General features: G+C 42.8%; 1 protein-coding gene across 7 annotated transcripts in view; it reads left to right on the top strand.

The window, feature by feature from the left end:
* Positions 1 to 12500, top strand: part of LOC123505428 (discoidin domain-containing receptor 2-like) — a 633236-nt gene that overhangs the window by 159504 nt on the left and 461232 nt on the right. The gene's annotated exons all lie outside the window — the stretch shown is intronic.

Genomic DNA, 12500 nt, shown 5'->3' with positions numbered 1-12500 from the left:
GGATGTAAATCGAGAGTTGTGACCTTGTTGTCCCGGTGTGTGTGTGTGCCTGGTCTCAGGCCTATCCGAAGATCGGAAATAATAAGATCTGAGCTCGTTTCGTAGGGTAACGTCTGGCTGTCTCGTCAGAGACTGCAGCAGATCAAACAGTGAAACACACACACACACACACACACACAATCTCTACCATACAACAACTGCTAAACCAACTTACATACACACATAACTCAACTAATACAAGTAAAAAAAAAAAGACCTCTACATAAACCACACTTATTAACTCCCTACACTTCCTCCACACAAAATCCTGCCACTGCCAAGACACTCCTAAAACGCAGATTAGTAATGGATTCAGTGTATTTCCTTTTCTATCACCCACATCGTCTCTGATTCCACTAGATGTCGTAATGGGAAGCGTGGTTCGTGGCGTACGTGCGTTCTGGTCCGTAGGGCGTGTAGGCGAGGAGGCAGGAAGGCAGGCAAGGCGGGAGGAAGTGAGGGAGGGAAGTGAGGAGGTGGGTGGGTAAGGAGGAAGGCAAGCAGGTGAGAAGACACATCAGCAGACAGGTAGGAAGTCTTAAAGATAGCTAGGCAGGGAGGTAGACAGGGACAGGAAGCGACGAAGGGTGAAGGAGGGAGATAGCGAAGAGGGTAGACAGTGCGAAGGAGGGAGGAACGAATGGAGGAAGAGGAAAGGAGGTAGACAGGATAAAGAAAGGATTAGAAGGGAGGATTTAGCTAGAGAGGGAATTAAGAGGAAAGGAGAAAGAGAAAAAAGAGAAAGAGACGAACGAAAGGAGGAAAAGGAAGAGGTTGATAAAAGGAAAGAAGAGGAAGGGAGAAAGATAGAAGTAGGCAAAAAGTAGGAATAGGAAAGGAGAAAATATAGCAAAAATATAGCAGAGAAGAGTAGAGATAGAGAGAGAGAGAGAGAGAGAGAGAGAGAGAGAGAGAGAGAGAGAGAGAGAGAGAGAGAGAGAGAGAGAGAGAGAGAGAGAGAGAGAGAGAGAGAGAGAGAGAGAGAGATGAAAAGAATGGGATAAACTAGAAGTAAGAATAGGAAAAAGAATTAAGATAACAAGAGGTGTAGATGAAAGGAAAAGAGAGATGTAGAAAGGAAGAAGGAAAGGAGGTAGAAAACACACACACAAAAAAAGAAAAGGAAGAATGAAATAAGTGAAGAATGTAGAGAAAGGGAGAAAGAGGAAGAGGGGGGCAGGGAAAGAGGAAGAGAGAGAGACAAGAGGAGTGAGGCAGCTGGTGAAGTATGTGGTGCTTGAGCTTCTGTTTGTGGTGGCGGTAATGCAACACGCCTCCTGTCTGCCTCACGCCTCTCACCCAACACCTCCCGCCCTTCAGCCTCAGTTGGCCACTCTTCCGTCCCTCAGCTACGCATTCCTTCTCACTCCTCTTTGTTGCCTGCCCCCTCCGTCGCCCCTTCCTCGGTTTGCTCAGCTCTCCCTGTCTTTACCTTAGTTCCAGTTTGTTGTTCTTTCTTTTGCTTAAAACTTCGTAGCCGCGTATCTCTTTTGTTATTGAGAATTTAGTAGATTTTCCCTCCATATCTGTGTCTTTGGTTTGTCTGTTTCGTATTTAAAAGAATGAAAAAGTCACGTTGAAATAAGCATGTCAGAAATACTTATCTCTTGTATTTTTTTTGTTAATTAGTGATAAAGTTTAGTGATTTTATGATGGCTTATCTTTGGGTCATATTCCGTGTTCAATATTGTTAGTTTTATCTTCCCAGTTCGTTTCTGTATCTCTGAAAATATTGTGGACAGAAGGGCATACAGGGTTTGAGTTCGGAATCTTGTACTTTTTAGCCATTTTTCTTCTTATTATGATGGTTTTCCTCCCGCTATTCGTCTCCCTATTATTCATAAAGTAGTGGGACATGTTTTGTTTTTTTAATTTCATGATATTTGGTGCGTTACTTTGTGTTTTGTGTGTTTCAATTATTTTATTCTATCATACTCTGCACATTTCTTTTTATCAGTTGTCATGCTTTATTTTATTGTTTTGTACTGCTATGGATTTTCTCTGTGTTAATCTCTCTCTCTCTCTCTCTCTCTCTCTCTCTCTCTCTCTCTCTCTCTCTCTCTCTCTCTCTCTCTCTCTTTGCTCACCCCCCCTTCCTTTAATCATCCACCACCTGCATTCATTCGCCACCTGCAGTCTCTTCTTATCTCCTCTCTCCCTCTCATCTCCTCTCGTCTCCCCTCACCCTCTCGTCACCTTCATTTTCATCTCTTGCGCTTCTCCTTTCGCTTCAATTTCTCCTCATCTTCATTTTGTTCTCTTCACTCTCATTTTCTCCTTCACTCTCATTACCCTTGCACTGAGCTCTCCACCTTCCAACCTTCCTTCACTTTTATCTTTTCTTTTCTTCTTACTCCTCCATTTATCTACACACTTCCCCTTCCTCGTCATTAGTTCTTTCCTTCACTACGAGTACGTGCCTCTCATCCTCTTCCTCATCCTCCTTCCTTCCTCTTGTTATCCTTATCCTATTCTTTGTTTTATATATATATTTTTTTTATCTACAGTTCCTTGTCGTGTCTTTTCGTCTATTCCTTCATTTATTATCTTCCCTCCTTCAGTCTGTTTTGTTTCGTTTTTCTCGTGTTCTCTTCTTCTTCATCCTTTGTTCGCCTATTTTTTTCATCTTCATCTTCTTCTTTTCTTTCGTCTTCGTTGTTTTTTTCGTCTTTGTCTTCGTTTTCTTCTTCTTGTTCTTGTTCATGTTGTTCTTATTTTTGTTCTTTCTTGTTTCTTCTCCTCCTCCTCCTCCCCCCTCCTTTGTGGTGATAGTGGTGGTGCTGGTAATGGTGGTAGTTGTGGTGGTGGTGGTGGTGATGGTGGCGGTGGCGGTGGTGGTAGTATACTGCAAAATACACAACATTCAAAAGGTTACAATCAAAGATAATATTTTGTAGAAGAGTGATACCTGTGTTACTTCCCTTCATTCCCTTCCCCCTTCTCTCTCTCTCTCTCTCTCTCTCTCTCTCTCTCTCTCTCTCTCTCACCCCACCCCCCTTATCCCCTTCCCTTTCGCTACTTGCTGGTACTTAGCAGGTGTTTTTCAATCGTATCACGCTCGTGTTGTAAGTTGCTAGCCATTACAAGCGAGATTAGCACCGCTGGATCCTTGCCTTTCCCCCTCCCCCTCTCTCTCTCTCTCTCTCTCTCTCTTTCTCTCTCTCTCTCTCTCTCTCTCTCTCTCTCTCTCTCTCTTTCTCTTTGATTCTATTTCTTGCTTTATCTTAACTTTTATTTGCTTTTCCTTATCAGCTTTTTCGTTTTATTTTTTTTATTTTATATTTTGACTTCTTTTAGTTTGCTTTCCTTATCTGTATTGGATGTTTTACGTTGTTGTTGTTGCTGCTGCTGTTGTTGTTGTTGGACTACTACCACTACTACCACCACCACCACCACCACCACCACCACCACCACCACCAGTCACCTAACCAAACCTAACCCAACAAAAAGTAACAGCAGCGTGTGGGTCCTTTTTTTTTTTTTTTTTATTTCTCATTTCTGCCCCGCTGACCTCCCCTTCAGGCAGGTGAGCGCCCTCCTCTCCACAGGTCACTTCGGGCGCACCTGTTCGCAGCCAGCGCCCGTAATCCTTGGCAATCCTTTATTCCAACTGGACGATGCTGCCTTCTCCCACTTTATTGCTATGGGGTCTTGGGGGATGTGAGAAGAAAGGGGGAGGGGTGGAGAAGCTGTGTGATGGACCATATCATCAGAGTATTTTTGTAAAGATAATATTTCGTTGTGGTCAAAAATGTCTATCTATCTATCTATCTATCTATATATCTGTGTGTGTGTGTGTGTGTGTGTGTGGAGGAACAGAGAGAGAGAGAGAGAGAGAGAGAGAGAGAGAGAGAGAGAGAGAGAGAGAGAGAGAGAGAGAGAGAGAGAGAGAAGAGTGTGTCAGAGAGGAGTAGAGAGTAATGAGAGAGGAAGGTCAAGGAGATGAAAGATGAGTATGAGGTTTTAGAGAGTAAGTCTGTAAGGAAAGAGAGGAGGAAAGAGAGACAAGAGAAAGTAGAATGACAGTAGTGTATAAGGAGAAGGAGAAGGACGAAAACCATGAATATATGACTAAGTATACGTATATAAAAGGAAGGACAGAGAGGAGGACAAGTATGCAGAATAGGTCATGAGGAAAGAGAAAAGGAGAAAGGAGCGGAGACTGAACGTAAAGAGTGAAGGCGAAATGTTGTTTGGGTATAGGAAGAGGAAGTAATGTACAAAGAGGAGGAAGGGAGAAGACGAGGTTTAGGAGACAGAAGCGAGTGAGTGAGGCAAGTAGTTCCCTTCCCTTAAGTCGTGTTTACAAGAATTCAAAATAATAATCCCACCGTTTACGCAGACTGGCTTCCCAATATTCGAATTTACATAAAACCCGAGTGTCCAATATTTGAATTTCCGAAGTGTATCGTAATGCAGATTTAAAGAGATTGCCAATTGTATTGTTTACAGAGAAACGTCGCATTTGTCGTCCTCTTTACGGTGAGAGAAGGAGGCCGGAAGAGAGAGAGAGAGAGAGAGAGAGAGAGAGAGAGAGAGAGAGAGAGAGAGAGAGAGAGAGAGAGAGAGAGTGAGTGCTAAGAGGGAGGCTGAGGAAACGAACACTTACCATCCCTCACCCTCTCTCACACTCCGTCCTTTTCCTCCCTCGTTTCCCTCCTTGACCCTCTCTCTCTCTCTCTCTCTCTGTTTCTCTCTCAATCTGAACCCCATGTGGGAGGTTCAGCTGCATTTAAACAGGCCAGCTGCCCCAGATTTTAATCGCTGGAAAATTTATTGTGTTGGTTCTCTTGTTTATTGGTGGAAAGTGTTTAGGGCACAGGTAGGAATAGGGGAGGAGGAGGAGGAGGAGAAAGAGGAAGAGAAGGAGGAGAAGTAAGAGGTGTAGGAAGAGAAGGAAGCAGAACATAGAGATAGTGAATGAAAGTTTATGAAAGTTTTGGTACAGATATGAAGGTTTGGGAGGTGTGTGCGTGTGTGTGGGGGGGGGGGGGGCGGTAATAGAGAGGTCTTTAATTAATTGAGATGGGGGGGTAGGAGAGGGACAAGTAGGGCAGGTGTGTAGTGACTCTCCTGTAATATATTTATTCTGGAGACCCATTTGTGCTCACTCGATTCGCTGATTTTTTCCCGCCGACAAAGCACCAGTTGCCTTTTTAATCCTATTTACCTGCAGTATTAAAGTCCTGCTACTTTTAATTAATTTACGGGTGAAGGAGAGGGAGGGCCCGAGGGAGCGGGTATGGAGAGAGAGAGGAGGGCCTGGGTTAAGCATGGCTCGTAATGAAACAAAGCGATAAAAAGGTCATGAAACGAATTACACGTGCGACTAGAGAAGATAAGAAAGGTATTAAAGAGATAGACAGGTAGATTAACGTTATCCTGAAGGTAATGTGTCTATGGGGGCGCGGCCTTGAATGGTGGTGGAGCGGGGAGGGAGGAGTGAGGGAAGATGGTTGAAGAAGAAGAGGAGGAGGTAAAGACAAGATAACGTAAGAGAATAGACTAAAGGAAAAAAAAAATATGCAGACACAATGAAATATACAGGAAGTGACAAGAGATAAATTTTGGAAGACTGCAAGGAGCCACAGTGACAAAAGTGGGAGGATGAGAAGGAGGAGGATAAGGAAGATGAGACACACTGGAAGAAATATGAGAGAAAAACTATAGGAGAGAGGAAGGAGAGGAGAGGAGAGGAAGTAAGGAGGAACCGTAAGATTTATTGTCTCTAGAGGAGGAGGAGGAGGAGGAGGAGAGGGAGGAAGGGGAGAGAAGAGGAAGAGGAGAAAGATATCAAGGAATATAAGATGAAAAAAAAAAAACACAGATGAGAAACGACGGAGGAAGGATGGAAGAAAAAAAGGATAGAAACAACGAAGAACAAAAGGAATAAAGAAAAAAAACAAAAACAAAGGATTATAAGCAGAAAACACTTGGAGATGATGGAGGGAAGAAGTATAGAAGAAGAAGAAGGAGGAGGAGGAAGATGGAAGAAGGATGGAGGCAAGGAAGAACGGAAGCATCTATTGTTTCTGGACGGTAAAGTTCCTTGGCTCCATTGTCCGCTCAGCCACGGGAAATCCTTGATCACTCACCTAACAGAAGCGGCAGCAGAGAGAGAGAGAGAGAGAGAGAGAGAGAAAGAGAGAGAGGATAGGAGGAGGCCGGAGGGAGGAGAAGGACTAGGAGAGAGGGAGAGAGAGGGATGCAAGTTACCGCCCTACACTCCAGAAGACGCGCCCTTACATACGGTCTCCTGAGGGCTCGCCACACCATGCCAGCGCCACGCCACACCCGCGCATCTGTGTGAGAGTAATCCCCCACCGCGGCGACTGGTAATAACGCGGTCTCATAAAGTGGTCTTAAGAGTGTTTGAGGTGTATTTTTCCCCCTCCGTTTTATTGTGTGTGTGTGTGTGTGTGTGTGTGTGTGTGTGTGTGTGTGTGTGTGTGTGTGCAGACGTACCCTCTCACTCCTCTCAGCGAGTACGCACCGAAGTTTACACGTATTGTTTCCCCTGAAGGAAGACTTGACAGATCCATACAAGAGGGTTCTTTGATCACGTGCCGCAGAGAACCTCGGTATCTGCTCTCTTCTACTACTCTCCCTCTCTCCTCCTCCTCCTCCTCCTCCTCCTCCTCCTCCTCCTCTTCCTCCTCTTCCTCCTGCTTCTCCTCCTCCGTACAGTATTCCCTCTCTCCGGAAAAAAATGACACACCAATGACAGACAGATAAGAGTGAGAGAGAGAGAGAGAGAGAGAGAGAGAGAGAGAGAGAGAGAGAGAGAGAGAGAGAGAGAGAGAGAGAGAGAGAGAGAGAAATGGACATCTTTCCACCATTGTGTTTTGAGTGACATTGTATTGTTGAAAATACTCATACTACGAGAAAGAAGGAGGAGGAGGAGGAGGACGAGGAGGAGAAGGAGGAGGAGGAGGAGGAGGAGGAGGAGGAGGAGGATGGGTTGTTTTATAATAGTTATTGTGGGGAAAACGCGACAGCTCGATCCATTTTCTATTTCTTTTCTTTTCCTCTCCCCATCCCATCCCCTCCCCTCCCTATCATTCCCCTCCCCTCCTCTCCTCTCCTCCCCTCAAATATTCCCCTCCATTATTCCATTGTTTTATTCATACGTCTTTTTTTGTTATTCTAATATTTTTGCGTTGTATATGCTCTCTCTCTCTCTCTCTCTCTCTCTCTCTCTCTCTCTCTCATTTCATCACCCTCTCCCTTCTTCCTCCCAGACAAACAAGTTGGTGAATCTCGCATTGTACTCTTTATTCAGAGAGAGAGAGAGAGAGAGAGAGAGAGAGAGAGAGAGAGAGAGAGAGAGAGAGAGAGAGATTCCATAACATTATCAAGATAAACATATAAAAAAAGAAAGAAACGATCGAAAAAAGAAAATTGAAATTGAAATAGGAATGAAGAATAGAAATAAAGAAAAAAATAATATTAGAAATACGATGAGAGAGAGAGAGAGAGAGAGAGAGAGAGAGAGAGAGAGAGAGAGAGAGAGAGAGAGAGAGAGATAATTGAATGAATGAAGCGAAGGAAGAGAGGAGAAGAGAAGGACCTCATTTGGCGCCCTCACCTGCCCGTCCTCCCACGCCTTTCTGCTCCTCCTCCTCCTCCTCCTCCTCCTCCTCCTCCTCCTCCTCCTCCTCCTCCTCTTCCCAGTCACCCGGTATTTCCCACGCATAACTCTTCTAAACAGCCACTATGAAGGGGGGTGAGGATGAGGGTTCAAGGGAGAGGAGAGGGAGAGGGGAAAAGGGGAGCAGAAGACCATAGACAAGGACAAGGGGAAAGGGAAGGGAAGGAGGTAAAGAAAAGGGAATAGGAAAGATGATGAGGGGAAATGAAGTAGATGGGAGGAAGGAGAGGGAGGGAGGGAGGTAGGTAGAGGGAAAACTGGAGGAAATGGCTGAGGGAGGAAGAAGGATAGGAAGAGATTAAGAGAGAGAGAGAGAGAGAGAGAGAGAGAGAGAGAGAGAGAGAGAGAGAGAGGAGGGAGGTGTATATGAGCATGAAGCAGTAACTCTCTCTCTCTCTCTCTCTCATTCTCGCCACGCCAGACCAGAAGAAGCTTAAGAAATAAAATAAAAAGATGAAATAAACAAAATAACCAGCATATATAAGATTCCCTCCACATAAGATGGTTTCAGATTCTTATTTTCTGATTAGCGAGGAATCCAAACCCGCGACGACTTGTGTTTCTTTTTTTTTTTGTTGTTTCTCACTCTTTCTCTTTCCTCACTTTTTTTTTTTTGCTGCGCCTCATTTTTGACGGCTGGACCATTTATTTTTCCCGCGGCTTTCACTTTAAACTCGAATTTATGTGAATCACGTGAAGCTGCTGCCTGGCTACCTAATATTTTTGGGACAGTCGAAAGGACCTGGTATTTTTTTTAGTTTTTTTGTTTTCCAGCCTTTTTCCTTTTTTTTTGTGTGTGTGTGGGGGGAAGGGAGGTGGAGGAGTGACAGGAGGAAAGTCTTGTGCAATATGGAAGAGAGGGATGGAGTAATAAAGAGAAAGAGGAAGGAAAGGGAAAGGCATTGATTGACAGACGGGAAAGCACTAACAGCGCATAAAGGGAAATTGAAATGGACGAGGTGGAGTCCAAAGGAAAGAATAGGACAGTTTAAAGTAAGGAAAGAAGTAATTAAAAAGGATTGATATGGACGGAAGAAAAAAAAAAAAAACGGCATGGGATGAGAAAAAAAAAAAAAAAAAAGGAAACGGAAAGAGAATGAAGGGTAAATTGAAATGAGAGAACAGGAGTCAAAGGAAGAAAAAGAGGAAAGTTTAGGAAGAGAAGGAAAAACGGAAGGCTGATAAAATAACAATAAAATGAAATTGAAGAAGATGAAGAACGAGATAAAAAGAAAATAATAGGAAAATATATGAAAAAATGAAAGAGAAAAAAAAATCAAGAAGTTATAAATGAGCATAAAATAAAAGAAAAAAAAATTAACTTGACAAAAAGAAGAAATAGAGAAGCAAATATTAAAATGAAAAAGGAAAAAGAGATTAGAATAGAATAAGCAGCGAAGAAGGAGGAAGAAGGAGGAAGGAGGAAGGAGAAAGGAGGAAGGAAGACATAATTAAAAAGATAACTGAGAGCCTCACAAACCAAGATGGGAAAGGCAATAGAGAGAGAGAGAGAGAGAGAGAGAGAGAGAGAGAGAGAGAGAGAGAGAGAGAGAGAGAGAGAGAAGGGGGGAGAGAGAGCAAAAGAGTGTTATTGTAGGAACTCCTAAAATTTCCTCGACGTGTCTGTCATTCGATCACTTTTATTTACTTTCTCTGTAACATCAGGAGAGAGAGAGAGAGAGAGAGAGAGAGAGAGAGAGAGAGAGAGAGAGAGAGAGAGAGAGAGAGAGAGAGAGAGAGAGAACATAATAGAAATAAGGGTAAGAGCTGATGGGGGGAAGAGAGGGAAAGAAAGAGAGCACAAAGGAGTCTGAGCAGGAATAAGCGTGCGAAGTGAGAGAGGAATAGAGAAGAGAGAGAGAGAGAGAGAGAGAGAGAGAGAGAGAGAGAGAGAGAGAGAGAGAGAGAGAGAGAGAGAGAGAGAGAGAGAGAGGTGAGGGAGGGTTAGGAGTGAGGTTGGGAGAGGTAGGGAAGAGAGAGAGTGGAGAAGGATTTAGAGTACGGAAGAAGGGAGGGGGCAGAAGGAGAGTGAAGGAAACGAGAGTAAGAATAAGATTGAGGAATGACGGAGGAACAGAAGTAAGGAGAGAGTAAGAGAGGGGAAAAGTAAGAGGCTATAAGGAAAGAGGAAGAGGGAAGAGGGAATGAGAAGTGAACGAATGGATAAAGAAAAAAGAAGTAAAGGATTCAGAGAGAGAGAGAGAGAGAGAGAGAGAGAGAGAGAGAGAGAGAGAGAGAGAGAGAGAGAGAGAGAGAGAGAGAGAGAGAGAGAGAGAGGAATAAGGAAGACAGGAAATCAGAGAAGTAGGAAATTAAAGTAAGAATGAGTGAAGAGGGAGAGAAATGAATGAAGATGTGAACAGAAATATAAACAGAAAGAAGAAAGGAAGAAAGGAAGGAAGGAAGGAAAGAAGGAAGGAATGACAGAGGAATGAGAGGGAGAGAAATAATGATGGGAGAGAAGAAATATATGGTTAAAGGGAAGGGAAGGGAAGGAAAGGACAGGCTGGAATTGAGAAATGGTGAAGGAGAAACAGAACTTAGGTGAATGTTGACGTTATTATGGTACAGGGGATTTTAGAGAGAGAGAGAGAGAGAGAGAGAGAGAGAGAGAGAGAGAGAGAGAGAGAGAGGAAGGAAGTGAATCAGGCAAGAGGAATGTAAAGTTTGTGGAAAGGGAAGCAAAATTAGATTATTTATGTTTACATATGCAAGAAAAGGGAAAATATATAGGGAAGGAAAAGCATTAGTCCAAAATGTGCAGTGATATTTTAGCGTTTAATTATGTAGAAAAAAAAATATTATGAATTAAGCTAAAAAGAGAGTATTTTTGTAAAGGAAAAACAGATAGAAAAGTATAACATGAGTCCAGTGAAGGAAAGAATACTCATTAAGTCTTTTTTTTTCATTAATCAAGGAAGAAAAAGACAATAATTGATATCAAGAGGAAAAAAAGGGAAGCCAAAAGGGAGTATTAGTACAATGGAGAACATTAATTATTGAGGGAAGAGAAAGCATGGCGTCTAACAGATTGAAAAATGTTTGATAATCGTCTTAATAATTTAAAATACAATAATAATGATCAATAAATGAGAAGAAGATGGATGAGGAGTATTTAGGTGAAGAGAAAGAAAGAAAATGATTATATAGGGAAGACTCGAAAGAGAGAAAGAATATTTTCATTAAAGCCTTTCAGATTAAGGCAGGAAAGGGAAATAGCTCATAATAAAGAAAATGAGAGAGAAAAAATAAAAAATAAAAACCAGAAGCTAAGCACGGGATCCACTCGATAAAAACCAAGGAAAATTTTAAAGTCTTTTACTAAAACATACAATTTCAGACTAAGCAATTAAATATAAGAGAGAAAAAAGGGCTTAGCGGTTATTAAGAAGGAAACCACCGGATGAAACCTAGGATTAGAGAGAGAGAGAGAGAGAGAGAGAGAGAGAGAGAGAGAGAGAGAGAAACTACCATGTGACGTATAGGTGTGAGGACCATGAAGGATGAAGAGAAGGAGGAAAAGGAGGAAGACGGTGAAGAGGAGAAAAAGGGAGTAGGAAATGCAGGAAATGGAGGAGGAGGAGGAGGAGGAGGAGGAGGAGGAGGAGACAGCGACTACAGAAATACTCTGCAGTTGGGCGCAAATTTACGAGTCTGAGGATCACTGGCCCGTCATAAATTTGGATCCTGCGAACTGAAGAATTGGCGGAAAAGAAGAAGTGGGTGAAGGAGGCGAAGGAGGCGAAGGAGGTGAAGGAGGTGAAGGAGGGGAAGGAAAGGCGCTCAGGAGAAGGGGTCGAAGGGAAGATGGAATGAAGTGGACACGGAAGAGAGAGAGAGAGAGAGAGAGAGAGAGAGAGAGAGAGAGAGAGAGAGAGAGAGAGAGAGAGAGAGAAGGGGCTGAATAATGAAACATGAAGAGGTAAAAAAGAAAATAGGAAAGGATAAAATAAAAAGGATATGAAAGGAGGATTAAAAAAAAACGGGAGGAGATGAAATGAAACTATGGAAATAAGTAAAGATAAGAGAGAAAATAGAAAGAGAGAGAAAAAAAGAAAAAAAAACTAAACTAATGACAAAAAAAGGTAACGATAAGAGGGAGTTAGAAAAAAAAAAAACAGTAAACAGGGAGATAACCAAGAAAATATGTAAAAAAAAAAAAAAAACAGGAAAAGAATCACTAGAGAAAAAAAGCTAAAATTACATAAAGAAAAAGACGAGGAAAGAACAAAGGTAAGAAAGAAAGGGGGACTGAATAGGTGATGGGGTGAAGAGGAGGAAGTGATGGGCAATGGTAGAATTATTAGGGTAGGAAGTAGTGGAGATAATAACAACGATAGGGAAGCGAGAGATAGATAGATAGATAAATAAATAGATAGATAAACAGATAAATAGATAGATAAATAGATAGATAGACAGACAGATGGAGAGAGAGAGAGAGAGAGAGAGAGAGAGAGAGAGAGAGAGAGAGAGAGAGAGAGAGAGAGAGAGAGAGATCTGGGGATTATAAATGTTAAGAGACGACGGTTACGAAGAAGGTGAAGTGACAAAGGGAGAGGAAGAAGAATTACATGATGGAAAGACAAGATGAAGATAAAGGAGGAGGAGGAGGAGAAGGAAGAAGAGAGGAGGAGGAGGAGGAGGAGGAGGAGGAGGAGGAGGAGGAGGAGGAGGAGGAGGAGGAGGAGGAAAGGAGTACTGCTATGGAGGAGGATGCAGCCCTGGAATAATGGAGCAAAAGTTTGGCTGCTGTGGGAGAGATTAAGAAGTTAGAATGAGCTCGAGGCTGAGACTAATTCGGCAATAACAG

This window comes from Portunus trituberculatus, chromosome 18 (genome assembly GCF_017591435.1).
Source record: "Portunus trituberculatus isolate SZX2019 chromosome 18, ASM1759143v1, whole genome shotgun sequence".
Taxonomy (NCBI): Eukaryota; Metazoa; Arthropoda; class Malacostraca; order Decapoda; family Portunidae; genus Portunus; species Portunus trituberculatus.
Note: the sequence above shows the minus strand (reverse complement) of the source record. Positions and strands in the feature narration are given on the sequence as shown.